The sequence below is a fragment of the Odocoileus virginianus genome, unplaced genomic scaffold (genome assembly GCF_023699985.2).
Source record: "Odocoileus virginianus isolate 20LAN1187 ecotype Illinois unplaced genomic scaffold, Ovbor_1.2 Unplaced_Scaffold_1, whole genome shotgun sequence".
NCBI lineage: Eukaryota > Metazoa > Chordata > Mammalia > Artiodactyla > Cervidae > Odocoileus > Odocoileus virginianus.
In genome coordinates, this window is record NW_027224263.1 from 5200749 (window position 1) to 5227936 (window position 27188).

Below are 27188 nucleotides of genomic sequence, written 5' to 3' on the forward strand. Positions count from 1 at the left end.
GGTCTTCCCAGCGCCAACCTAGATTGAAGGGGAGAGGGGATGGTTAGTGGTATTGTAGCATGAGAGAGTTAAGTTGCTTAGTGGTGGCCGCGGTTTCTCTGTGTGTGTGTGGAGGGGAGGGTGTCACTGGACACTCGGACCACTCTTTGGTCTTTGCACTTTTGGGTCATGTGAGACACCTTTCCACCCCCACCACTCTGGTGCCCAGAAACACTGGCGGCCCTCTTAAATCTTCCTGGAAGGGCAGAAATGGCCCTGCCCCCACCACAAGCCTGAGACTTATACCTGCAACCTGCAGGCGATTAGGTCCGCTAGCTGGCAGCATCTCCTGGTTTGGCCCGCACAACCCCACAGCTCTGCTTTGTCTTTTATCTCCCTCACTACCTCTCTCCAGAAAGGCGGGTGCCTGGGCTCTGCCTTTCTGGCCGCTGGGCTGATACCTGAAACCCATTTCCTTGTCCATTCTTAGAACAACCTAGATCTCAGAGAAAGCTCCGCTGTGCTTCTCGCTGTCGCCTTAAACCCCTGAGCACACACTGCAAGCTTGAGTAGAGCTCCAGAAAGAACAGTCTGCCTTGCCTAAATGGCCGAATGTTCCCATTGCTGTGCTGGTGAACTGGCATATTTATGTTGAGAGGGAGCCCTAGCAACTCTCCTAGGTTACCCAGAGAAAGTCCCTTGGGGCACAGAGCAAGACAAGTTTTTACATTGTCATCGGTTCCCTTAGCCTCCAGGTGGCCCAATATTCTGGAGAATATTAAGCTTTTGTGTGGGAGCGAGGCATTAGATAAATGTATTGCTTTGGGGGATGAAGAGTTTATGTTTCTGTGAGTGGGACAGGGGAAGGTAGGGATGGGGGGTGGAGCCACCCTTTATATACTCTTTCAACAACTTCAAGTGTTTCTAAAGATTGGCCTATGATGTTGATTTTTTTTTTAAAGCACTCAATTCTGGAACTCTGCTGCTTTTCTCCCATTCAAAGGCAGTTTTGGTGTGGTCAGCCACCTTGAATATACAGCCTTCCAAACAAAAGAGGTCTATTTTGTGATTAAGCTGGTCCTTCATTTGTCGGGGAGCAAGGAGGAAATGAGGCTCTGGGCAAGACTTTGGGGCATCTCCCTTTCTCAGACCAAACTACAATTCAGTTGAGGCTTCTACTTCAAACCTAGGGTGCAATCAGGAGCAGTGTCCAGGGAGAAGGAAAGAAAGTTCCATTCTTGTGAGCTGTCTCTTTCAAAGGCCCTGTGTATACAGTGCAATCATCTTTAACATAGGGGGATTCTGGGTAGTGTTAAATTTGGGGGCTTTCCAAGTATATGGTAGATAAGACTCATTTTTTTCCCTACTTGTTCCTGCTCTACCCTGTTAACCTCTTTAAGAGCTTGAGGATATACAAAGGAAAACCCTTTCCAAAATTAAAAGCACCATGCAAAAGTCAGGCATTACTATACCAGGACAAACCTGCTTGTGGATCTCCTAGTGCAATTAAGAAGCTGACCTGGGTAGGAGCCTAAGCTTGCCTAGGATGCTTGTTAGACTTGGGGGCTGGGGGAACTCATCTTCTCTGGGTATATGAAGAAATTCAGGTTTTCTACTTGGTGACTTGAAAATATATATTTGTTTGAACTCTCCCAGGGCAGATTGCAACCAGAGGCCACATTTGCAAGAGTGGTTCAAAGCCAAAAATGGAAGTGACTGTGGATAATTTAAGCCCAGATCTATCTGGCTTCTAGGCAACCTTTATTCACATGGCTGGGCCTATCTAAGCACCATCCAGATATGACTGTTAAAGTGCATTGAGACAGAAACATTCAAGGGCCCTCTCTCTTCTCTGCTCTTCTTATAGCCTTGACCAGAGTAGTAAATGGGATGTGTAGACTGAAATGGAGTGTAATAGGCACAGAGAGACTGATATGAGAAACCTACAGAGTAAAGGCATTTTGTTCTTCTGATTAAGCTGAAATTTTCAATCTGGGCACTATTGACATTTTGAACCAGATGATTCCTTATTGTGGGAGGCTGTCCTGTGCATTGTAGGATGTTTAGCAACATCCCTGGCCTCTATTCACCAAATGCCAGTAATACCCCATGTTACAGATCTAAAGGTCATGTGCCCATTGCACAGTGAGGCCAAACAATTGCAGTATCCCGGTTTGGAGCATAAAAAATGTGCCTGAAATTACCTTCCTCCACCTGGGTGTGGACCTTATTTCCGGCAGAAGAACTCAAAGATACAGTTATATATTCCTTCAGGAGGAGCCAGGAGTCTGCTCCAAGGCTATGCTATAGTTCCTTGATAGTTCCTCCTTTGTTTCCGCATCCCTGTTCCTTCCCTGCTTAGCAACTGTTTGAATCTACCCTGTGGAAATCAGGAAGTTCTCCAAGGCTGAATGAAGCCTATTTTTCCAAACAAGAAACTGAGGGTGTGGTGGTGTGGGTGCGGGGATGGCAGGAGGGGAGCAAAGAAAGGATTTGTACCTGGGAGGGCCCCACAGCATGCTACTCAGTTTCACCTCCATCTTGTGATAACCAAAAATGCCAGACTTTGCTAAATATCCCCTATGCAAAATCATCCTCCCTATTGTGAACCGCTGCCATTTAATGTAGCATCCCATTTCAAAGATGGGATTTTTACCTTCATTTTATCCACATGGGCTTGTCCAGATCTTGTATGGAACAAATGGAATCTCAAAAAATATGAAATATTTTGTGAGGAAACAATGGGAAAAGGAGTCCTCACGAATTAACAGATTTTGACAAATGATTGAATTCATTCTTATAAGCATTTCTACCTCCCCATCACCATCTAACTTTCGTTGAGCACTCACCATGAGTGTGCGTGCTAAGTTGCTTCAGTCGTGTCTGACTCTGTGACCCTGTGGACTGTAGCCCTCTAGGCTCCTCTGTCCCTGGGATTCTCCAGGCAAGAATACTGGAGTGGGTTGCCATTCCCTTCTCCAGGGGATCTTCATGACCCAGGGATTGAACCCACATCTCTTACATCTGCATTGGCAGGCAGGTTCTTGACCACTAGTGTCACCTGGGAAGCCCTACTTACTAAGAGTAGGGTGTTGATTATAGCAAAGATGTATAAGGCCTAATCCCAGCTTTCAATACATTTAGAAACTGTTGACTATTTCATCCCCTAAGGGAAAGGTTTACAGATTTTCATGGAAAGGTAGTTTCAGAATTGAATCCAACCTGACTTTCTACCTCTTATTTCACTTTTGTCCCCAAACAGTGACTTATTCTTTAAGGCTCTGCCTTAGGTAGATTGCTCTTTGTCTTGCTAATTACCATAGTTCTCTGTTGAATTTTTTTTGTGACTTCCCTATGTAAGACACTCAAACTCTAATAGTGTGTTCAGCATTGACATGACCACAACATCACAAAGCCTTTAGCAAATTGAGCAGTTTGAAGGCAGGTTATTATTTCCTATTGACTGAAAAAAAAATGCACAACCTAAAAGTTGAGAATTATGTTTTATTTGGCAGACTTTCTGAGGGTTTAAGGCTGGAAGGTAACCTCTCAGATAGCTGTGAGGAAGTGCTCCGAAGAGTAAGGGAGGAGCCAGGATATATGGGGGCCTTTGTAACAAAGACCAGGTAGTTGGAACATCAAAAGATTGGAGGCGGGAGGGGGGATCTGGATGGGGAACACATGTAAATCCATGGCTGATTCATGTCAATGTATGGCAAAAACCACTACATTATTGTAAATTAATTAGCCTCCAACTAATAAAAATAAATGAAAAAAAAAAGATTGCCACTGTTAATTATGGAAAACCAGATATCTCTAGTTAATGAATTTAGCAGCTTTTCTATATTTGGGAAGATACAAGACTCTGGGCTCATAGAAATCATTCCTTGGATACGCACCTTAGCTATTTAGGGCCAATATCCTGTGCCTTCCCATCCTAAGCCCCCCCTCCCCATCCTGAGCACCCCCCTCCAAGTTTGTCTCCATCCTAAGTTCCTTCAGGGCTTACCTTTGGGACTGTGGTAGTGGCTGATGTCTTAACGGCCTCAGCATTCTTTGTTTGCTGATATGGCAGGCCACATTTTTCATTCACAGTACAAAGTCACTAGCTTGTTAGAGAAATACTCAACAATGGAAATGGAAAGGAAGAAGAGATGATTCTTAAAATACAGTGAAGTGTTGAAAAAATGTCTTGGTGTGATTGTGGTTTTTAACACTCAGCAGTATCTCTGCCTCAGGAAGTCAAACAATGCTGATGTGAGTTGTGGGGTCCAAATCAGGGATATAGCAAAGGAAAATGTGGAGGAAGTGTGGAATAGTCCTTCAAAGAACAGCTGAGTAAGCTGCTGCCTTGAAAATAAGTTACCAGTGAGCCAAACTTATATCAGTGTCATTTACTTTGAATAACTTCTAACCCAGCACCATGCATACATATATAGTAACATGCCACTTATCAAGTCCAGTGCAGGGACCAACAATCAGTATATTCAAACTTTGTGTATTCATAACTTTTGATTCTCTTGTCAAGACTAATTACTCATTTAAATAAAAGTTTGTATGAATTGGGACCATGAGTGGGTCTCAGTAACTGAAAACATGTCTCACATTTCAAAAGTGTGTTTAGGTTTTTATATAGCAAAAGGATCCCTGTAATCAAGGCATAAGGTCTTAAATAGCAATTAATCTTAATAAAATAAGTACAGAGACTCACATCATGGATTAGTTAAGGACTTTGCTGTGCTTGCCACTAATAAGAATACAAAGGGGACTGACCCTGGGCAAATTTATTAAGTACAATTTCAGAATCACAGATTAGAAAACATTGGGCTAGTGAGAAGGACCTCGTTTGAGGTTCCATGATAGTTAGCGACAGAGACGAGTCTGTAACTGACTATGTGTGGTCTCAGAAAGGGTAGGTTTAGTTTTTACTCTGTCTGCTCCATCCTCAGCTTATTAAAATCTGCCTTTGTGAAGTGATGTGATCTTCCCTAATCCAAATACCAGTGTGTTTTCTCTCCCAGGAATAGTTTTGTCTTCAGCCTTTTTTCCAGTTGTGAACCAAAGATTCTTATCTCCTTAGTAAAGAGAGTTCAAGCATGAGGAGGCAGGTATATCTTTGTGATAAAGACTTATTAAGCCCACCAAATCACCCCACTTATAGATCAGGCCTTGTGAATCTATGAAGGCTGTTTGTTTTTCCTGCCTATGCAAGAATGGGCTTTTTTTTTTTTTTTCAGAGAGTGTGCTTAGTCGCTAAGTTGTGTCTGACTCCTTGTGACCCCGTGGACTGTAGCCTGACAGGCTCCTCTGTCCATGGGATTTCCCAGGCAAGGATGCTGGAGTGGGTTGCCATGCCCTCCTCCAGGGGATCTCCCAACCCAGGGATCAAACGCAGGTCTCCTGCATTGCAGGCAGATTCTTTACTGTCTGAGCTATCAGGGAAGCCCCAATTTCAGGGAGGGCTTGGTATAAATATAAAATTTTAATTTGAGATTTTTTTTCTCTAGAGGGTTTGTTGGTGTGAAGGAATATCTGGTGAACTGTGCTTTATTTTTGATCAGTGACACAGGTCCTTATGGATAGAATGATGAGGGGCTAGCTATGGAAGCTTCTTGGAGAGTGAGTTATTGCTACAGAGTGTAGACTTTGGAGTCAGACCTGGGTTTGAATTACAGCTCCATGTATTATTAGTTATGAAAATTAAGTTACATGGACCTTGGTTTGCTGATCTATGAAATATCAATAATGACCCACGGTATTGTTTAGTGGCTTTAATTGAATAATACATAAGCTTAGCACAGAGCCTAATATATGGTAGTAACTCAACAATTGCTAGTTTCTTTTCTTTTCCCCTCTGCTTTTTTTGTATTGGGGTGACACATATAACATAAAATTGACCATCTTAAATTGTCTACCATTAAATTGGGGATGAATTTAGGAGGGATACAAAATTCAGTCCATAGCAACTATATTTTATCTACTCATCAAGTGATGGACATTTAGTTGTTTCTACCTTTTGACTATTTTCAGTAATGCTGCTCTGAACTTTTGTGTACAAATATTTGTTTGGATATCTGTTTTCAATTATTTTTGGTACATACATATCTAGGAGTAGAATTGCTATGTCATATGGTAATTCTATGTTTAACTGTTTGAGAAACAACCAAATTGTTTTCCACAGTGGTTGCACCATTTTACATTCCCACCAATAGTGTACAAAGGTTCCAATTTCTCCACATCCTTGTCAACACTTGTTCTTTTTTTTTTTTTTTATTACAGCCATCCTAGTGTGTGTGAAGTAGTGTTTTATTTAGATTTTTATTTGAATTTCCATAATGATTAGTGATGCTGAACATCTTTGCATGTACTTGTCAGCCAATGTATATATCTTTTCTTAATTAAAAAAAATTTTTAATTTAATATATGTCTTTTTTGGAGAAATGTCTATTTATCCTTTAGCCATTTTTAAATTGAGTCAATTTCCTGTTATTTGTTGAGTTGTAAGGTTTCTTTATATATTCTAGATACTAAATCCTTATGAAATATATGATTTGTGAATATTTTATCTCATTCTGTAGTTTGTCTTTTTACTTTCTCAGTAATATTCTCTGATATACAAAATGTTTTAATTTTGATTGAGTCCAGTTTATCTATTTTTGTGTTGTTGCTTGTGTTTTAGGTGTCATATTTAAGAAACTATCAATCACATAGTTTAAGGTCATGAAGATTTCCCCCATATTATCTTCTAGACAATTTATGGTTTTAGCTTTTGTGTTTAGGTCTTTGATTTATTTTGAGTTAATTTTTGTTTATTATGTGAGATACAGGTCCAATTTCATTTTTTGCATATGAATATCTAGTTGATCCAGCACCATTTCTTGAAGAGACTCTTCTTTCTCCATGGGATGGTCTTGGCACCCTGTCAAAAATCAATTTGCCCTAGAGGTATGGCTTTATTTCTGGACCCTCAATTCTATTCCACTGGTATAATTTATCTATGTGCCAGTGTCACATTCTTTTGATTACTGTAGCTTTGTATTTAGTTTTCATATAGCAAAGTATGAGTCTTCTAACATTCTCTTCTTTTTCAAGATTAATTTGGCTATTCAGGGTCCACAAATTCCACATAAATTTCCATTTCCATTTTTTCAAAACAGGCTAGTATTTCCATTTCTTTAAAAAAGGCTTTTAGGCTTTTGATAGTGATTATATTGAATCTGTAAATCACTTTGGGGAGTATTTCCATCTTAATAATATTGTCTTCCAGTCTATGACACGTGATGTTTTTCTTTTCATTGAGGTTTTTTTTTTTTTTTTATTTCCTTCAGCACTGTTTTGTAGTTTTTGGTGTGTAAATCTTATACTTTGGTTAAATTTATTCCAAAGTATTTTAATCTTTTTGATGCTGTTGAAAATTAAATTGTTTTCTTAATTTTATTTTTGCATTACTCATTCCTAATCTATAGAAATGTGAATGATTTTGCATATTGATATTGTATAACATGCAACTTGTCAAATTCATCCATTGACCCTGATGGTTGTTTTGTGTATTCTTTAGGATTTTTTTCTGTATATAAATAAGATCATGTCATCTGTGAATAGAGATAGTTTTACTTCTTCCTTTCCTATTTGTATGCTTTTTATTTCTTTTCTTGCCTAATTAGTATGGCTAAAACTTTTATTCCAATGTTGAATAGAAGTGAAAAACCATGACATCTTTATCTTGTTTCTGATCATAAGAGGAAAGCATTCAGTTTTACATAATTAAGTATAATGTTACCTGTGGGTATGTCATAAATCTCCCTTATCAGGTTGATGAAATTCCTTTCTATTTCTAGTATGTTGAGTGATTTTTATCATGAAAAGATGTTGAGATTTGGCAAATGCTCTTTTTCTTCATTAATAGAGATAACTGTGTAGTTTTTCCTCCATTCTATTAATTTGATGTATTACATGGATGATTTTCTTGAACCAGCCTTACATTCTTGGGATATTTCCTCCTTAGTTCAGTTCAGTTCAATCGCTCAGTCGTGTCTGACTCTTTGCGACCCCATGGACTGCAGCATGCCAGGCTTCCCTGTCCATCACCAACTCCCGGAGAGCTTACTCAAACTCATGTCCATCGAGTCGGTGATGCCATCCAACCATCTCACCCTCTGTCGTCCCCTTCTCCTCCCTCCTTCAATCTTTCCCAGAAGGAGGGTCTTTTCCAATGAGCCAGTTCTTCCCATAAGCTGGCCAAAGTATTGGAGTTTCAGCTTCAGCATGTGTCCTTCCAATGAATATTTGGGACTGATTTCCTTTAGGATGGACTGGTTGGATCTCCTTGCAGTCCAAGGGACTCTCAAGAGTCTTCTCCAACATCACAGTTCAAAAGCATCAGTTCTTTGGCTTTCTTTACAGTCCAACTCTCACATCCATACATGACTACTGGAAAAACCATAGCTTTGACTAGACGGACCTTTGTTGGCAAAGTAACATCTCTGCTTTTTAATATGCTGTCTAGGTTGGTCATAGCTTTTCTTCTAAGGAGCAAGTGTCTTTTAATTTCATGGCTGCAGTCACCATTTGCAGTGATTTCCTACTTAGTCATGTTATATAGTCCTTAAATATACTGCTGGATTCAGTTTACTAGTATATTGCTGATACTTTTTGCATTTATATTTAAAGGGGATATTGGTTTGTAGCTTGGTTTTTATGTCTTGGTCTGGCTTTGGTATCAGAGTAATGCTGGCCTCATAGAATGAGTTAGGAAAGACTTCCAAAACTCTGTTTTTTGGGGAGAGTTTAACAAGGATTGGTTTTCATCCTTTAAACAGTCATAGAATTCACCAGTGAAATCATCCATATGGAGTTTTTCTTTGGGACATTTTTGATTACTGATTCAATCCCTTTATCTGTTATAGGTCTGTTCAAAATTTCTGTTTCTTCTTGAGTCATTTGGTAGTTTGTGTGTTCTAGGAATTTTTCTATTTTATCTTGGTTTTCTAATATCTTGATATACAACTGTTTCTTTTTTCTTATGGTCTTTTAAGTTTCTGTTGTATTAGTAGTAATGTCCCCACTTTCATTTTTGACTTTAGTAAGAGCTTTTATTTTATTCCTTCTTAGTCAATCTAAATCAGTGTTGTTAATCTTGGTTAATCTTTCCCAAAACATAACTTTATTTGATTGATATCTTTTTTTTCTATCTTTGATTTATGTATCTTGACTCTAATCTTTATCATTTCTTTCTTTCTACTAGATTTGGGTTTAGTTTGTTCTTTTTCTAGTTCTTCAAAGTATAAAGTTAGGTTATTGATTTGAGTTATATTTTAACATAGGTGTTTACAATATAAATGTACCTTAGAGCCCTTCATTCACTGCATCACTTAAGTTTTGGTATGATGCATTTTCATTCTTAAAGTATTTAAATTTTTTCTCTTATGATTTCTTCTTTGAGAATTTTGTTGTTTAAGGGTTTGCTGTTTAGTTACTGTTTACAAAATTTCTTTCTGTTATTGATGTCTATTCTTAGCCCCTCTCCATTGTGCTTGGTGAAGATACTTTGTATGATTTTAGTATTTTAAAATTTATTGAGGGGCTTTACTGGTGGTCCAGTGGTTAAGACTCCATGCTTCCACTGCAGGGGTCATGGGTTTATCCCTGGTTGGGAAACTAAGATCCCACATACCAAGCAGCATGGCCAAAAAATAAAGAATTAAAATAAGATAAATAAAACTTATTGAGAATTGTTTTGTGACCTAAACTATAGTATGTTCTGAAGAAGTTTCCTTGTGCACTTGAAAATAATGTTTAATTTTGCTGTTTTGGAATGGAGTGTTTGGCATACGGGCTTCCCAGGTGGTGCTAGTGGTAAAGATCCTGCCTGCCAATGCAGGAGACATAAGAGACATGGATTTGATCCCTGGGTCAGGAAGATCCCCTGGAGGAGGGCATGGCAACCCACTCCAGTATTCTTACCTGGAGAATCCCATGGACAGAGGAACCTGATGGGCTACAGTCCATAGGGTCACATACAGTCAGACACCACTGAAGCAACTTTGCATGCAATACAAGCATGTTTGGCATATATCTGTTACATCTAGTTGGCTTATAGTGTATTCAGGTCCTCTGTTTTGTTAACTTTTTCTGTCTCATTGTTCTATTCATTATCGAAAGTTGGATATTGAAGCTTCCAACTATTATTGTAAAACTATCTACATCTCCCTTCAATTCTTAAATAATATATTTTGGATCTCTGTTGTTTGGCATATATATGTTTATATGGTTATATCTTCTTGATGAATTGGCCCTTTTATCAGTATGTAATATCCTTCTTTGTCCCTTATAACAATTTTTGTCTTAAAAGTCTATTTTTTTCCTGATATAAGTATATTCACACCAACTCTCTTTTGGCAACTATTTGCATCAAATATCTTTTCCATCCTTTTACTTTCAACCCATTTGTATATTTGAATCTAAAATGAGTCGGTTGTAGACAGGGTACTTAAATCGTGTTTTTTGTTAAATCTGTTATGCCTATCTTTGTCTTTTAATTAGAAATTTCAATCATTTACATTTCAAGTCATTACTGATAAGGAGGAACTTACTTCTGCCCTGTAGCTATTCTTTTCCTATACATCATATATTTTTTTGTACCCCAGTTCCTCTATTTCAATCTTATTTTTTGTTTGACTGACTTCCCCTTCAGCTTTGGGATTCTTCCTTATATAGGACTGATATAGGAAAGTATACACTTATTCTTCTACATTTGTTCAGTAACTGTGAAATAGCACACTCTCACCTCCTATATCAACTTCTACACCTTCTCTCATAGGCATGCAAATGAGCCTCTCTGGTCCCTACCACTCACTGTCATACCTATACACTTAAATATTCAACCATCAATTCAAACTCAGTGGTTCTGAAGTTGACTACCTCTCCCCACAAAATCCATTTTGTTTTAATAAGTAAAATATAATCAGAACTTTTATCATCCCAGTCTCCTAGATGTAAGTTTATCTTGGCTTCTTCCCTCTCGCTTATTCCCCTACTTCCATAAAATCACTAAGGTTTTTGTTTTTTTTCTTTTATTAGCAATTTCTCCTTGTCACTTGAATTTGGGATGTTTTGAGGGCAAAATTCCAGACAAAAGTAATAGTATGTAAAGACTCCTTGGAAAAGCATGCTATGTTCAAGGAAGTGAAATAAAATAAAACTACTATCATATAGATTCCAAGGAGAAAGAATGGCAAGAATATTCAGGGACTACGTTATGCAATCATATAAAATCATGTGAGGACTTCTCATGCTAGGGACTTTGAATTTCATCCTATAGAAAATGAGAAGCCACTGAAGAAGGAGAATTACATGACCAGCAATCCATGTTAGAAGGATTACTCTGTCTATGTAGAATGGGTTAGACGGGAGGAAGACTAGAAGCCGGGAGATGAGCTAAGAGGGTGTTGAAATAATATAAGAAAGAAGTGATGGTGGCATTGAATAAGGTAGTCACAGTAAGGATGCAGAAAAAAAGGACAGAAGTATAAGATAGTTAAGAAATATAATTAATGAGACTTAGTGAAAGATTGGGATTTCCCTGGGGGCTCAGATGGTAAAGAATCACCTGCAGTGCAGGAGACCTGGGTTCAATCCCTGTATTGGGAAAATCCCCTGGAGGAAACCATGGCAATCCACTCTAGTATTCTTGCCTGAGAATCCCCATGGACAGAGGAGCTGATGGGTTACAGTCCATGGGGTTGCAAAGAGGCGGACATGACTGAGTGACTAAGCACAGCACAGGGATAGATTGAGTGTGGTTGATGAGAGAGATGTACCTAAGATAACTTCCAAGTTTCTGGATTGAACAAGTAGGTGAATAGTGACACCATTTTACTGAAATGGGGAAAATGAAGACTATGCATATTTGATGAGAAGAATGAGTTCAGGTAGAAAAGGAAGAGTATAAGAGGCCTGTGAGGAGGAGATCTAAGATCATCTAAGAGGAGATGTTAGAGTTGGTCATGTAAATCTGGAGGTCAAAAGAGAGTTCAAGGTTGGTGACAAGATTTGTAAGTTGTCAGCATGTAGATGATATTTTAAAACACGTGGACTTACCTGGTGGTCCAGTGGCTAAGACTGAGCTCCTGGTGCAGGTGGTCCAGGTTCAATCCCTAGATTCTAGATTCTACATGCCACAACTAAAAGATCCCATATGTCCCATCCAGGATCAATGATCCCACGTGCTGCAACTGAGTTGGCACAACCAAATAGCTAGTTTTTAAAAAGAAAGTTTCTTGAATTCATGAGTAAATAGTTAAAAGAGAAAAAAAAGTGACTGAATGATATCACCTAGGAGAGAGTATAAATAGAAGAGAGTAGAGGGTTAAGCTGTGAGTACTCCAAAATTTATGTATCAGGAAGTGAAGTCAAGGCCATCAAAGAAGACTGAGAGTACTAGAGAGAAAGAAGAAAACTAAGAATAATATTGTATTCCAAACAGCTGATGATGGTGGCCAAGGGATAAATATTTCAAATGGGAGTAATCAACATTATCTGATACTGCTGTGAAAGACAAAAAGTGACTAGGGGCATTAATGACATGATCATGGATTCCTTGATTTTAGTTAGAACAGACTGGACTGAGGAATGAGAGAGAGATGAGGAGATGGAAATAATGAATACAGAAAACTTGTTCAAGACATGTGGAAGAAAAGAGGAAATGAAAGGAACAACTAGTTCGTGAGGCATGTGGCATCAAGTGAGGTTGGATTTCTTTTTCAAAATAGGAGAGGCTTTGATATGTTTAGATACTGCCTAGAAACAACCAACAGGAAAGGAAAGAAAGAGAAAGGAGGGTAATAATTATGGCAGGGTTCCCTAAAAGGAGCAGGATTGGCCTTAGAAAGGAGAGGGACATCATTTTCACTGTAACATGAATGGTGGAGCAAAAGTATCAGTGTAGACTCAAATACGTTTGTAGATTTCATGGTATAAAGGTGTGATGGTTTCCTTCCGACATATTTTCTTTGGAGTTTTAGGAAATGAAACCATTTGCTGAGAGAAGGGGTTCAAGTTATGAGAACCTGGAAGTTAGAGGAGAGCGGAGAAAATAATTTTGAGAATGGGAGGTCTAGCTAAGTAAATAAACTAAAATTACCAGGTAGTGTTGAGAGCAGGTTGGTGGTTTTCTAACACTGCTCAGCAGACTGAGTGCAGATGTGCAGAAAGGAGATGGTTCACTTATCCAGGGTTTTCCCAAGTGGTGTGATAGAAGTTCAGTGGATCCAGAGAGCTGGAGATATGATTGGTCACTGAATCCAAGCTTGAGATAGACAAAAATGAAGGCAAGTGGAGGGTATGGATAGGTAAAAATGAAGGCAAATGGAGGGTTCAATGTCCAGATGGTCCCAGTGAAGTTGAAGAACCTCATTTTGTTGAGAATTATAGTGTCCATGCAGCAGAAGGACACAAACTTTTGGTAAGAGAGTGGGGTCAGAAATTGTCATTTTACAGAATGAGCAGTTTCTGGTACTGACAGTGTCAGGGATGTGGCCATGAGTGTGGATGGCTGAGAAGATAATTATCTGAGAGATAACTGGAAATAGAACTGAAGGGTTAGGGTGCTGTTTGGATCATCCAAACACCTTGGATGTCACCCTAGGCTATGGCAGGAGTTGGTATGTAGAGGAAGTTGAGGACCTAAAGTTTTCAATGAATGGCAGAGGGTAGAGATGTGGAGGGTGGTGGTGAGAAAGTTACTGAAAAATTATTGTTGTTTAGTCACTAAATTGTACCTGACTCCTTTGAGACCCTGTGGACTATAGCCGCCAGGCTCCTCTGTCCATGGGATTTCCCAGGCAAGAATACTGGAGTGTGTTGCCATTTCCTTCTCCAGGGGATCTTCCCAACCCAGGGATCAAACACATGTCTCCTGCATTGGCAGGTGGATTCTTTACCACTGAGCCACTTGAAAAGCCCGGCTGGAAAGTTGGTGCCTGATAATAAGAATGATTAGAAATAAGACTATCTAGCTGAATGGTGTTAACTTTAAAGTAGCAGGGATTATGTGGAATCCAGAGTCACACTGCCTGAGCTTGAATTCTGATTTCACCAAGTAATGACTGTTAAGTTACTTAACCTCTGTGCCCCAGTTTTTTATCTGTAAAATGGATACAATAATAATACCTGCCTCATAGGTTTGTTAAGATTATTTAGAACAGCATCTGGTCCATAGTAATTGATATTATGTGTTAATTTTTATGTAGTGTTCTTCTTTACAGAAGACTGGGTGCCCATCTCTGATTATATTCAGAAGTAACATCTCAACCAGCTATCCCATTTATCAGCTTAGGGGTTTTTTATTCCTGTCATCTGTGACCTTCTTACCAGGGCTATGCTGAGTATGTCAGTAGTGAGGTTCTCCAGCTCAGCAGGGTCATCAGCCCGGAAGCCGTGCCTTCTGAAGCCTAATTTGTTGAGAAAAAGACTGATGGGAAATATATTAGCAGTACTCTGGAAGACTGTATCAGTACTGTATCAGTAGTGAGTGACAGTAGAGTTCTTAAAAGCAGAGTGACCTGGCAGGAGCTTCATCAGCACCTTTAGAGTCACATTAAACAATATGGAGTAACCATTCCCAGTAACCATTTTCCTATTTGGAAACCACAGCCAGTCTCACACTATGAGAACCTTACGTGACATAACAAGGAAAGGATGTTGGGTAGGGAGGTAAGAGGGTAGATAGTTTTGCATGTTTTCTGTTTTCCTCTACTTCCGCAGTAAGTGCCTAGTGCTGAAAATGTACTCTGTACACCCCCTCTATCACAATGTGTTCTCTGGAAAAGATCTGATAAAATGATAATGAAAACTTATGATCCATGCAAGAGACAAATTGTACAATGATGGATGTCTTAGGTCACAGGTTGAAAGGTATAATTTTAGGCATTAGTGAGCTGGAAGGGGGTAGGTGTTTTGAGGACCAGGAACCTTCTCTTTGATCTGACCCTGACTATTGGCCCCTTTTTTGAGAGATACACTGTGCTAGATCTTTTTTTTTTTAATTTTTTCATTTATTTTTATTAGTTGGAGGCTAATTACTTCACAACATTGCAGTGGGTTTTGTCATACATTGACATGAATCAGCCATGGAGTTACATGTACTCCCCATCCCGATCCCCCCTCCCACCTCCCTCTCCACCCTATTCCTCTGGGTCTTCCCAGTGCACCAGGCCCAAGCACTTGTCTCATGCATCCCACCTGGGCTGGTGATCTGTTTCACTATAGATAATATATATGCTGTTCTCTCGAAACATCCCACCCTCGCCTTCTCCCACAGAGTCCAAAAATCTGTTCTGAACATCTGTGTCTCTTTTTCTATTTTGCATATAGGGTTATCATTACCATCTTTCTAAATTCCACTGCCACATGACCCAGCAATACCACTTCTGGGCATACACACTGAGGAAACCAGATCTGAAAGAGACACGTGCACCACAATGTTCATTACAGCACTGTTTATAATAGCCAGGACATGGAAGCAACCTAGATGCCTATCAGCAGACGAATGGATAAGGAAGCTGTGGTACATATACACCATGGAATATTACTCAGCCGTTAAAAAGAATTCATTTGAATCAGTTCTAATGAGATGGATGAAACTGGAGCCCATTATACAGAGTGAAGTAAGCCAGAAAGATAAAGAACATTACAGCATACTAACACATATATATGGAATTTAGAAAGATGGTAATGATAACCCTATATGTGCTAGATGTTAAATCTGAACAAGATAGTTCTTGATTTTAAAAAATCTCAAGATCCATAGGAGAGAAACAGACACTGTAAAACATAATCACAACATGATTAGTACTGTATCAGTGGCATGGGCAAAATGGCAATCTACAGGAGAAAGAGTGACTAATTCCTAACCCTCTCTGTGGGACTCAGGGAAGATTTCATGGAAAAGGTGATATTTTTAACTAGGACTTGAAGGATGAATGAATGTGCTGGAGGAAGACTACAGGGAAAGGAACATACACTATGCAGAGAGAAAAACATGTGCAAAAATATGGATTCATGAAAGGATTTACTAAAAGCATATTTTCTAGTGGTGTGAAAACTCTACTATAGCTAGAAAGTGTGTGGGGAAGGTGTGGCAGGAGGTGAAGTGGAAGAAGGAGTGTCACAAATTGCTAAGGAAGTTTATTTTTATTTTTTAGATAATGAGATTTTGGTAGCTTTATGGAAAATGAAGGTGAGACTAGAGGAGCAGAGAGCTAGAACACTGTTGGAATAGTCCAAGCAAGAGACAGTGAGCATCTCAACTAAAGCTGTGTCTGTTATGCAGAGAATTGAAGAAATATTTCTGAATTAAAATGATAAGATTTGATAATTAATTGGAAATACATAGTGAGGCAGAAGGAAGAGTGAAGGATCATATTAAGGCTGGCTGTAAAGAACCTGCCTACCAATGCAGGAGACTTAAGAGACCCAGGTTCAATCCCTGGGTCAGGAGGATCCCCTGGAGGAGGGCATGGCAACTCCCTCCAGTATTCTTGCCCAAAGAATTCCATGGACAGAGGAGCCTGGAGGGTTATAGTCCATAGGGTCGCCAAGAGTCAGACATAATTGAAGTGACTTAGTACACACATGTATAGATATTAACCAAAATGAGGTATACTGAAGGAAGTAGGCTTAAGGGAGAATAAGACTAATTTAGTTTTGAGATGGTTGTAGGGCATTCAGCTAGGTAGTCAGAAATATGGCTCTGGGCTTCAGGAAGAAAATCTAAAGAAAAAATTATCCTGCAAAAAAAAGTGTGAAATTTTCCAAAAAGATAAAGTGGAGATGAAAAATAGGTCATAAAAAATCTAAAAAATACAGCAAACTAGTGAATATAACAAAAAAGAAGTAGACTCACAGATATAGAGAACTAGTTGTTACAAGTGGGGAAAGGGAAGGGAGGCAGAAGCAATATAGGGGTAGGGGATTAAGATACAAACTATTATACATAAGCTATAAGGATATATTGTACAACATGAGGAATGTAACCAATAGTTTGTAATAACTACAAATGAAATATAACCTTTAAAATTTATGAATTGCTATATTATACACCTGTAACTTATATAATATTGTACATCAACTATATTTGAATAAAAATTAAAAATAATGAGTAAATAAATAATAAAAAGAAAAGTAGGCCACAGGAATTTAGCAATAAATGGACCTTAACAAGAGCGGTTTTAGTGTTGTGTGCATGTGTGTTAAAGTCGCTCAGTCGTGTCTGACTCTTTGAGACCCCATGGACTATACAGTCCATGGAATTCTTTAGGCCAGAATACTGGAGTGAATAGTCTTTTCCTTCTCCAGGGCATCTTCCCAACCCAGGGATCGAACCCAGGTCTCCCGCATTGTAGGCAAATTCTTTACCAGATGAGACACAAGGGAAGTCCCTGGAAGTCCCTTAGTGTTGTGGGGGCCAGAATGATATTGCATTGATTTAAAGTTTAATTGAGAAAAGTTAGAAAGAAAGAGATTGTCAAAGAATTAAGAAATAGAGTAAAATTCATGTCAAATGAAGAGCAAGGCATAAAGTATTAATTAAGGGAAAAAAACACTATTCTTTATGGACAAAAGCTATAATCTACAGTAAACATATGAATCATGAACTTTCATACACCAAGTAATGTAGCATGGCAGTTTGTAAAACAAAGACTATAATAAGGAGAAATTGACAAAATTATAATCCTAGTGGGAGGTATTAACGTATCTGTATTAGTTAGAATTAGTTTTGGCTGTATGCAAGGAAAAACAGAATAGCAAGGGCTTAAACTGGATAGAGGTTTACTTATCCCTTGTGGAGAAGTCTAGGTGTAGATATTCTAGGGCTTATATCTTGCTGTTCTCTCATTATTAGCATATTGCCTTATTGTCCAAAATGACTTCTTGAAATCTAGCTATCTTATTTATATTCCATGTAGGAGCAAGGGAGAATGATAGGAGCTGCCCTCAACACACATAAATCACAGTAGCCAGCACTTAGATGAGCACTATGAAGGGGGCTGGAAAATGTGGTTTTCTATCCTGAGTGGCAATGTGTGCATGCATGCTAAGTCGCTTCAGTCGTGTCCGACTCTTTGTGACCCTATGGACTGTAACCTGCCAGGCTCCTCTGTCCATGGGATTCTCCAGGCAAGAATACTGGAGTGGGTTGCCGTTTCCTTCTCCAGGGGATCTTCCCGACCCAGGGATCAAACCTGCATCTCCTGCATTGCAGAAGCAGGTTCTTTACCATCTGAGCCACCAGGGAAGCCCCTGAGTGGCAATACTCCTAGCTAAAAGTCAGACAGGCCTCTGCTACAGAGAAGAAAGAAGAAATGAATGTTGGGGTGGCAAGTAGCAGTCTGCATTATAACTCAGTCTGTGACAGATCAAATAGTCAGAAAGGAAAGAAAGAAAGTGAAAATTGCTCAGTCAAATCCAACTCTTTGCAGCCCCATGGCCTATACAGTCCTTGGAATTCTCTAAGCCAGAATACTGGAGTGGGTAGCCTTTCCCTTCTCCAGGGGATCTTCCCTACCCAGGGATCGAACCCAGAAAGGAAAGAGAACCAACAAATTAAATCATATAATTAATAAGTTTAATTTTATACGTGTATCTGTATCTACAACTTTGTGCCCTCAACAGAACACATAGTTTTACTACATGTTCATGAAGCATTTACAAAAAATATGTTAATTTTTAAGGTCAAAAAAGAAACCTCAATGTATTACAAAAACAAGGGTGGCTTAGGCTATAATCTTTTACTCTGCTCACAACTCAATGTGCCTAGATATTAAAACACAATGGTAAATAAATAACATCAAAACAACAGGATATTAAAAAAACCTTAATAATTTTTGAATCAAAGATTAAAACCAAAACTTCAATTACATATTATTTACATAATAATGATGAATGTAACATTAACAATTTAGAGAACACATATAACACTTTATTCAGAGGAAAATCTGCATAATTTTTTGTCAAACAGGAAAGGAGGAAACTAGATCATGAAACTAGAAAAGGAAGATAAAATTAAATTACAAGTACATGAGTAATTTATTACTATAGATGAAAGAAGAAACAAAAAAAAAAAAGAAGAAACAAGACAGAAAACACACTCAGGGAAACTGATAAGTAAATCTAAAAGCCAGATTTTGAAATGACACACAAGTGACAAATCCCTGGCAAGAATAATCAAGAACATAAGAGGAAAAGAAGAGTGAAGAAAAAGAAATCACAACATTAGAAATGTTACGTAGTTGGTTGAAGAATGTCCCCTCTCCTCCCTAATTCATGGCCATCCAGATGATCAGAATGTAACCTTACTGGAAATAGGGTCTAAGATAAAGTCATACTAGATTAGCATGAACCCTAAATTCAGTGACTGGTAAACACACAGAAGAGGGGGCACACTGACACACACAGTTATTTGGATGAGCACACAAGAAAACATAGACACAGGGAGAAGGCCCTGAAGATGGAATTATGCTGACATAAGCCAAAATGTATTAGTAGCCCCCAGAATCTAGAAGAGGCAAGGAAGGATTCTCCCCTTAGGAATTTTGGAGAGAGTTGTTTAGTCATTAAGTTGTGTCCAACTCTTTTGTGACCCCATGGACTATAGACTGCCAGGCTCTTCTGTCCATGGGGCTTCCCAGGCAAGGGAGTGGGTTTCACTTCCTTTGGATCTTCCCACCCAGGGATCGAACTCACATCTCCTGCTTGGCAGGCGGATTCTTTACCACTGAGCCACCTAGGAAGCCCTTGGAGAAAGTAGAGCCCTGTAGACACCTTGATTTTAGAATTTGACTTCTAAAACTGTGAGAGAATAAAGTTTAGTTGTTTTAAGCCTCCAAATTTGTGGTACTTTGTTGTGGCAGCCCTAGGAAAATAATATGGATAAAAAGTTTTAAAAACTGAGAGCTAAGTAATAGATTATATATGTTCTAAATATTTTACATTTTTACACCTATTAACTCATTTAATCTATACAATGCCTAGTGAAATAGGTGCTATTTTACAAATACTAAGAGTTTAAGTAATTTGCTCAAGTAAAGTATTCAAACCTAGAGAGATAGATTTCAGAACCTGTGGTCTAAATTAGTACAATTAGCTTTTTCTCAGACATAGTATAGACGTAGTAGATTGAAAGAGAGAATTAAACATTTAAAATCAAACATCAACCATCAGCATCAACATAAACAAAATCAAACATCAACAAAAATCAACCCAAAAAGAATAGAAAATTAATAACCATGGAAAGTATCATTGAATATCAACTTTTCCACCCCAAAATAGACAACAAAAAACAAGCAGAAATAATACCATTTGAAGTTCCACAGGTGAGTTCTTTAAAACATTGAAGAAAGGGTTTGTGGAAGGTAATTTGCCTATGTATTTTAAAAGTTTAAAAACATTTATAGGCTTTAAATGGGATATTATACTTCTGGTAATTTATTCCAGGGAAATAATACTATAAGTCTACAATGTTTGATGTATAGGTACATCAATTTTAATAGTCTTGTAATTTGGAAACAACCTAAGTGTATAATAATAGAGGATTAACTGGTAAATTATGGTTTATCTTTAAAATATAACGGTTATTAAGAATAATGTATGGCTTATAATTATGGACATGGAAGTATATTCTTTTAAAAATTTCCCCTAGCTTTATTGAAGTATGATTGACAAAAAATATATATGTTTGGGCTATCTTGTAACTGAAAGTTTGTATCCTTTGACCAACATCTAACTCTTCCCCCTACTCCTCACAGCCCTTGGAAACCAGCAGTTTTGTCTCTGTATCTATGAGTTTGACTTTTTTAGATTCCACATATAAGTGAGATCTACAATATTTGTCTTTCTGTGTCTGGCTCATTTTACTTATAATATCCTTGAAGCTCAACCATGTTTTTCCAAATGTCAAGATTTCCTTCTTTTCATTGCATGTATCTATATCACATTTTCCTTATTCATCCATTGGCAGATACTTTAGTTGTTTAAATATCTTAAGTATTGTGAATAACACAATGAACATGGGAGTCAGTTATCTCTTCAGGATAGTGATTTAATATTGTTTGGATATGTGCATATATATATGTGTGTGTGTGTATTCAGAAGTGGGATTGCTGGATCATATGGTAGTTCTACTTTTAAAATTTAAAGGGACCTCCATACTGGTTTCTATGATTGTACAAGTTTACAGTCCCCCCAACAGTATACAAGGGTTCTCTTTTCTCCATGCCCTTGCCAACATTTATTCCTTGTCTTTTTGATGATAGTCATCTTAACAGGTGTAAAGTGGTATACCATTGTGGCCTTGATTTGCATTTTCCTGATAATTAGTGATGTTGAGCACCTTTTCATGTACCTGTTGGCCATCTGTATGTCTTCTTCAGAAAGTTGTCTTTTCATGTCATTAGCCCAATTTAAAATCAGGTGATTTTTCTGCTATTAAATTGTATGAGTTCCTTATATATTTTAGATATTAACTGTTATTAGATCAATGGTTTGAAACAATTTTCACCCATTCTCTTTGCTGCCATTTCATTCTATTTACTGTTTCTTTTGCTGTACAGAGTGATGTAGTTTCTCTTGTTGATTTTTGCTTTTGTTGCCTCTGCTTTTGCTGTCATATCCAAAAAAATCACTGCCAAGAGCAATGTCAGGGAGCTTTTCCCTATATTTTCTGTCTTCAGGGAGTTTTATGGTTTCAGGTCTTACATTTTAGCCTTTTAAATTTATATATATATATATATATATATATATATATATATATATATATATATATATATATGTCAGTTTATTCCTGGGGTCTCTCTTCTGTACCATTGTTCTGTGTCTGCTTTGTCAGTGCCATACAGTTTTGATTACTGTAGCCTTGCAATATACTTTGAAGTTAGGAATTGTGATACCTTTAGCTTGTTTTTTTTTTTTCCCCTCTAAATTTCTTTGGCTGTTTCAGGTCTTTTATGATTCTATAAGAATTTTAGTACTTTTTTTGTATGTGAAAAAATGCCACTGAGATTTTGGTAGGGATTGAGTTGAATCTGTATATAGCTTAGGGTAGTATGAACATTTTCACAGTGTTAATTCTTTCAACCCTTGAACACAGGCTATCTTTCCTCTTATTTTTCTTCAACTTTTTTCATCACTGTCTTATAGTTTTCAGTGTATACTTCTTTCACTTCATTGATTAAATATATTCCTGAGTATTTTAATCTTGTTGGTGCTATTGTAAGTGGAATTGTATTCATTTATTTTTTTCTATAGTCTATTGTTAGTGTATAGAGACATAGCTAGTTTTGTATATTGATTTTTACCCTGAACTTTGCCAAATTCATTTTACTTTTGATGGAGTCTTTAGGTTTTCTATAGATAATATCATGTCACTGCAAATTGAGACAATTTAACTTTTTTCTTTCCTTATTTGGATGCCTTTTATTTCTTTTTCTTACCAATTTCTCTAGCTCAGGCTTTCAGTACTGTGTTGAATAAGGGTGGTGAGAGTGGGCATCCTTGTCTTCTCTAGATCTTAGAAAAAAAGTTTTCAGTTGTTCATCATTGAGTATAATGTTGGCTGTGGTCTTGTCATATATGGAAATACACATTACTCTTGAACAGCACAGGGGTTAATTTATGCATAATTTATAGTCAGCCTTCAGTATCTGTGGGTTCTCTGCATTCATGGATTAACTGACCATGGACTGTGTGGTACTTACTTACTTACTTACTTACTATTGAAAAATATCCAAGTATAAGTGTACCTGCACAATTCAAGCTTACACTGTTCAAGTGTTGACTGTATATTCTTGAGAGAAGCTGGTTCCAGAACAATATTGTGTTAATTATTTAGTGCTATATAACAAACTACACCAAAATTTAGCAGTTTTAAACAGCAACCTTTCATCGTATCAGGAATAATAAGTGTTTTTGAGAGTCAGAAATCTGGGGGTGGCTTCTCTGGGTGGTTTTGAGTCAGAGTCCTTATGCGTTTGCTGACAGTACATTGGCCAGGACTGTGGTCTTCTCAAGGCTTGCCTGGGATTGCAGAATTCACTTCCAGATTTATTCACATGTTTTTGGCATGCCTCAGTTTCTCCTTGGTAGTTTGCCAGAGGCCTTTTTCTCATCATATGGCCAAACAAATAGGCTGCCTGAGTGTCCTCCTGACATGACAGCTGGCTTCTGCTAGAGCAAGTGATTCAAAACAGAGCAGAGACAAAGAAGGAAGCCACAGTCTTCTGTAACCTAATTTCAGAAATGTCATACCATCACTTCTGCCATCTGATATTTGTCACATAGACCAACTCTGTTAATGTGGGAAGGAGCTACGCAGGGTGTGAATACCAGGAGGTGTGGGAATCATTGGGGACCATTTTGGAAGCTGGCTCCAACAGCGAATATGCTCAATAAATATGCATATATTTGTGTATAGGGAGATATAGAGGAAAAACATAGCCATCAAAGTACTGAGAATGTGTATCTCTGGGTGGTGAGATTATGACTGTTAAAAATTTCTTTTTCTTTATCTATTTTGAAATTTTTATGGGGAACTCAGTTGCTGATGTTTGATAAAATCAGAAACCAATCAATATAGTTTATTAAAGGAATTGAATGGGAATTGAGGAAATGAAGAAAGTGTACTATTCCTTCAAGAATTTTGATAGTTAACTTAAGGTAAAGAGATGAGTTTAGTTTTAAGAATAGGTGTAATTGAGGAATGTGTTTTTTTTTTCGGGGCAAGGCTTTATTGGGGCCCCTGTGGCAGCAGGGGGCAGTGAGAACAAAAACAGTTTCCCTTGCTTGCTCACTCCTGATGGGGAGAGGGAGCAAGCCTGTTCTTATGTGGGGTAAGGGTAGGGGTATGTCCAGGAGTTGGGCCAGAGGGGTGGCTTAGGTGTTTTGCCCACCCCTTAGGTGGTGTTCTGTGCAGAGGGCATGCGCCATACCCTGCTTTTGCTTCCTACCCCTTGCTTTTGCTCAAGTCTCTTCAAATGTGGCTATTGGTTTTTTAAAAAATAGGAAAGAAAATATGTTTGTAGACTGAGAGGAAGAATCTGGAGGGAGAGGTCAAGATCAGAGGCACAGGAGAGAGAAAAGACTATTGATGAAGTTTTAGAGGTTGTGGAAGGAAGTGCACTACAGTGTGGAGATGGAGGTTGTTGTCATAATCACAGTGAATGATAAATGAAGTCTAGATATGTGAATGAGCTGGTCTTGGGCATGAGAATGTGTAAACCTTGGACAAGATATGTTAGCTTTGAGTAAGAATAGTTATCCTTGAGTTGGAGTGGGAAAACATCGACCTCTGAAATATGAGAGGAGGAAAATATGGGTGCCATTGTTAGAAAAAAACTAGAATACTAATGCAGGAAATTCACTAGAGTTCACACTTAAATGGTTGTTTTTATTCCTCTGAGAAAGGCAGCAAGATATTCTACTGAATCTGACTGTGATAGGGTAAAAGGCCTGGAGAGGGTCGTGCAAGTTTAAAACATCTGTTGTTTGGAGTGGTAAAGTGTCAACCAGGGAAAGGATTGTGGAGAAAGCTTGAGAGCCCAGATGATAGTATCTGTGGTCTCTTGTATCATCTTTAAACACAGGGAATGGTGTTACTGTGTTTATATGTAATAAAGTTTATATGTTTGTCATTAAAATACTTGCTGCCTTTCATGTTACAGGAAAATGTTTCTATACTCACAATACTTCTGGCACCAAATATAGGGCTTTTTCTCTGACATCAACCAATTTTCCAACTCTTTGGACACTAAGTGAATGTCCTATAATTTAACTCAGTTCTGAGTTAATCAATTCTAATTATCCAGAGTTACTGTTAGTCTTCATATATTTGTGTTCAGTTCATAAGAATGAACAGTTCATTCATAAGAATGCCCTCACTTCAGATGCCATTGACAAGTAATGTTGGTGTTCATGGTACCCGCACTTGTGTTTGACTTGGGTACCAAGTTGGGGGTTCTCACACAACCCTCCTCAGATTTGATAATTTGTGGAATGGCTTACAAAACTCAGGGAAATATTTACATCTACTGGTTGATTATAAAGGATGCAGATGGACAACCAAATAGAGAGGTATGTAGGCCAAGGTCTAGAAGGGCCTTGAATGCAGAAGCTTCTGTCTCCAGGAGAGTTTACCATACTCTTGGCACATGGATGTGTTCACCGACCTGGAAACTCTCCAAACCCCATAGTTTAGGGATTTTTGTTAAGACTTCATCTTGTAGGCATGATCAGTTATTAACCTAATCTGTGTGCCTTCTCCATTCCCAAGAGGATGAGGATGGAGCTGAAAGTTGCATGTTTCTAATTATGGCTTAGTCTTTCTGGTGATCAGTCCTCATTCTGACTACTACAAAAAGTCTCCTTTTTAGAACAACAACAAAATGCTCCTATCACTCAGGAAATTCCAAGGGATTTAAGAGCGCTTTGTAAGATGCTCCTATCACCTCTATCAGTCAGGAAATTACAAGTTTCTGGAGCTCTGTGTCAGAAACAGGGGCAGAGACCAAATATATATCTTCTTATGTCGCACACATTATTGACCAGCCTCTGACATAGTTTATATCTTTCTTAAAAATAGTGAGTTAATGTAAGATGTGTTCACAGCATTTCTCCTTACTTCTTGTTAAGTTATCTTCCTTGAATTATGTTTACAGAAATCCCATGATGTAGCTAGCTTCAGTTTTAGGATGACAGTTATCAGTCTCTATGGGCCAAACCAAAATTTTGGTCTTCTTTTTGAAATAGCTATGGTCATCAAAGTGTGATCTTTGCACAGATGTAGGTAATATGAATTTATGTAGGTAATATGTATTATTTTTAGGTAGAAAATTTACATAGGTCAAGAGTTTGCACATAGGTACATAAAGCTTTGGGTTTTAGAACTCAACAGCTCATTAACATTTAAGAGAAGCCCTCAAGTGTTAGCAGCTTTCCTTTTTCTGAAGAAAACCTCCAAATCCCCATTTACTGGAGAACACAAAAAACTCTATGTACCTGAGCATAGAAGCTGAAAGGTACATTAAAAACACCTTTCAGCAAATTGAAATGTAACTCTTTTCATCCCTTAGACAGAGAATTTGATATACACAAAAATTATATTGAAATTCCAGTTCCTCTGTAAAAACCTGTCGACTTGATGTCTAGGACTCACTGAATGCTTGCAGCTAGTAGGCTCCTCTGTTTTTTTTAATTGGAAGATAATTGCTTTAGAATATTGTGGTGGTCTCTGCCATATATCAACATGAATCAGTCATATATATATCCTCCCTCTTGAGCCTATCTCCCCCCCATTCCACCCCCCTAGGTTGTCAACTGACTGCCACAGGCTGGGATCTCCGAGTTACATAGCACCTTCCTGCTAGATATTTTACACATGGTAGTGTTTATTTGTTGATGCTACTTTCTCAATTTGCCTTACCCTCTTCTTCCTCCAGGTTGTCCACAAGTCCCTTCTCTCTGCATCTCCATTTCTTCTCTGCAAATAAGTTCATCAGTACTATTTTTCCTAGATTCCATATATATATATATATATATATATATACATTAATATATGATATTTGTTTTTCTTTCTGACTTCACTCTGTATAACAGGCTCTAGGTTCATCCACTTCACTACAACTGACTCAATTTGTTCCTTTTTGTGGCTGAGTAATATTCCATTGTATATATGTACCATATCTTCTTTGTTAAGTCAGAATACTCTTGCTGCCAACAGTTGAGAAGCATGAGTCAAGACAGGGTTGTATTTGTTTTCATACTTGTTTAGACCCATTGAACTTGCTATTGTAATTCCATAATTTAACTTTAATATTATGACAACCAATTGAAACATGACCCCCAAAATAGTTATTTTTTCTATAAAAACCAAGTTGACTGAACAACATTAGGAATAAAGCAAGGGACTTAACTAGAATTAGAGATATAACAGATTAATAAGAATAATCTAATGTACTTTGTGCTAATATTGTTGAAGAATTAGATGAAATGAATATATTTCTAGAAAAATATAAATTACTGAAGGTGACTCAATAAAACAAAAGAAATGCCTTAATTAACTTTAATAACATTCAGGGAACTTACTCAGCATTTGAAAATCTCCCTGTAAGGTAAACACCAGGCCCAGATAGTTTTACCATCTTACACAAAACATTTTAGGG

General features: G+C 37.9%; 1 long non-coding RNA gene across 3 annotated transcripts in view; it reads left to right on the top strand.

Annotated features, from left to right (window-relative positions):
* Nucleotides 1-27188, top strand: part of LOC110130650 (uncharacterized) — a 453938-nt gene that overhangs the window by 1249 nt on the left and 425501 nt on the right. The window lies entirely within an intron of this gene.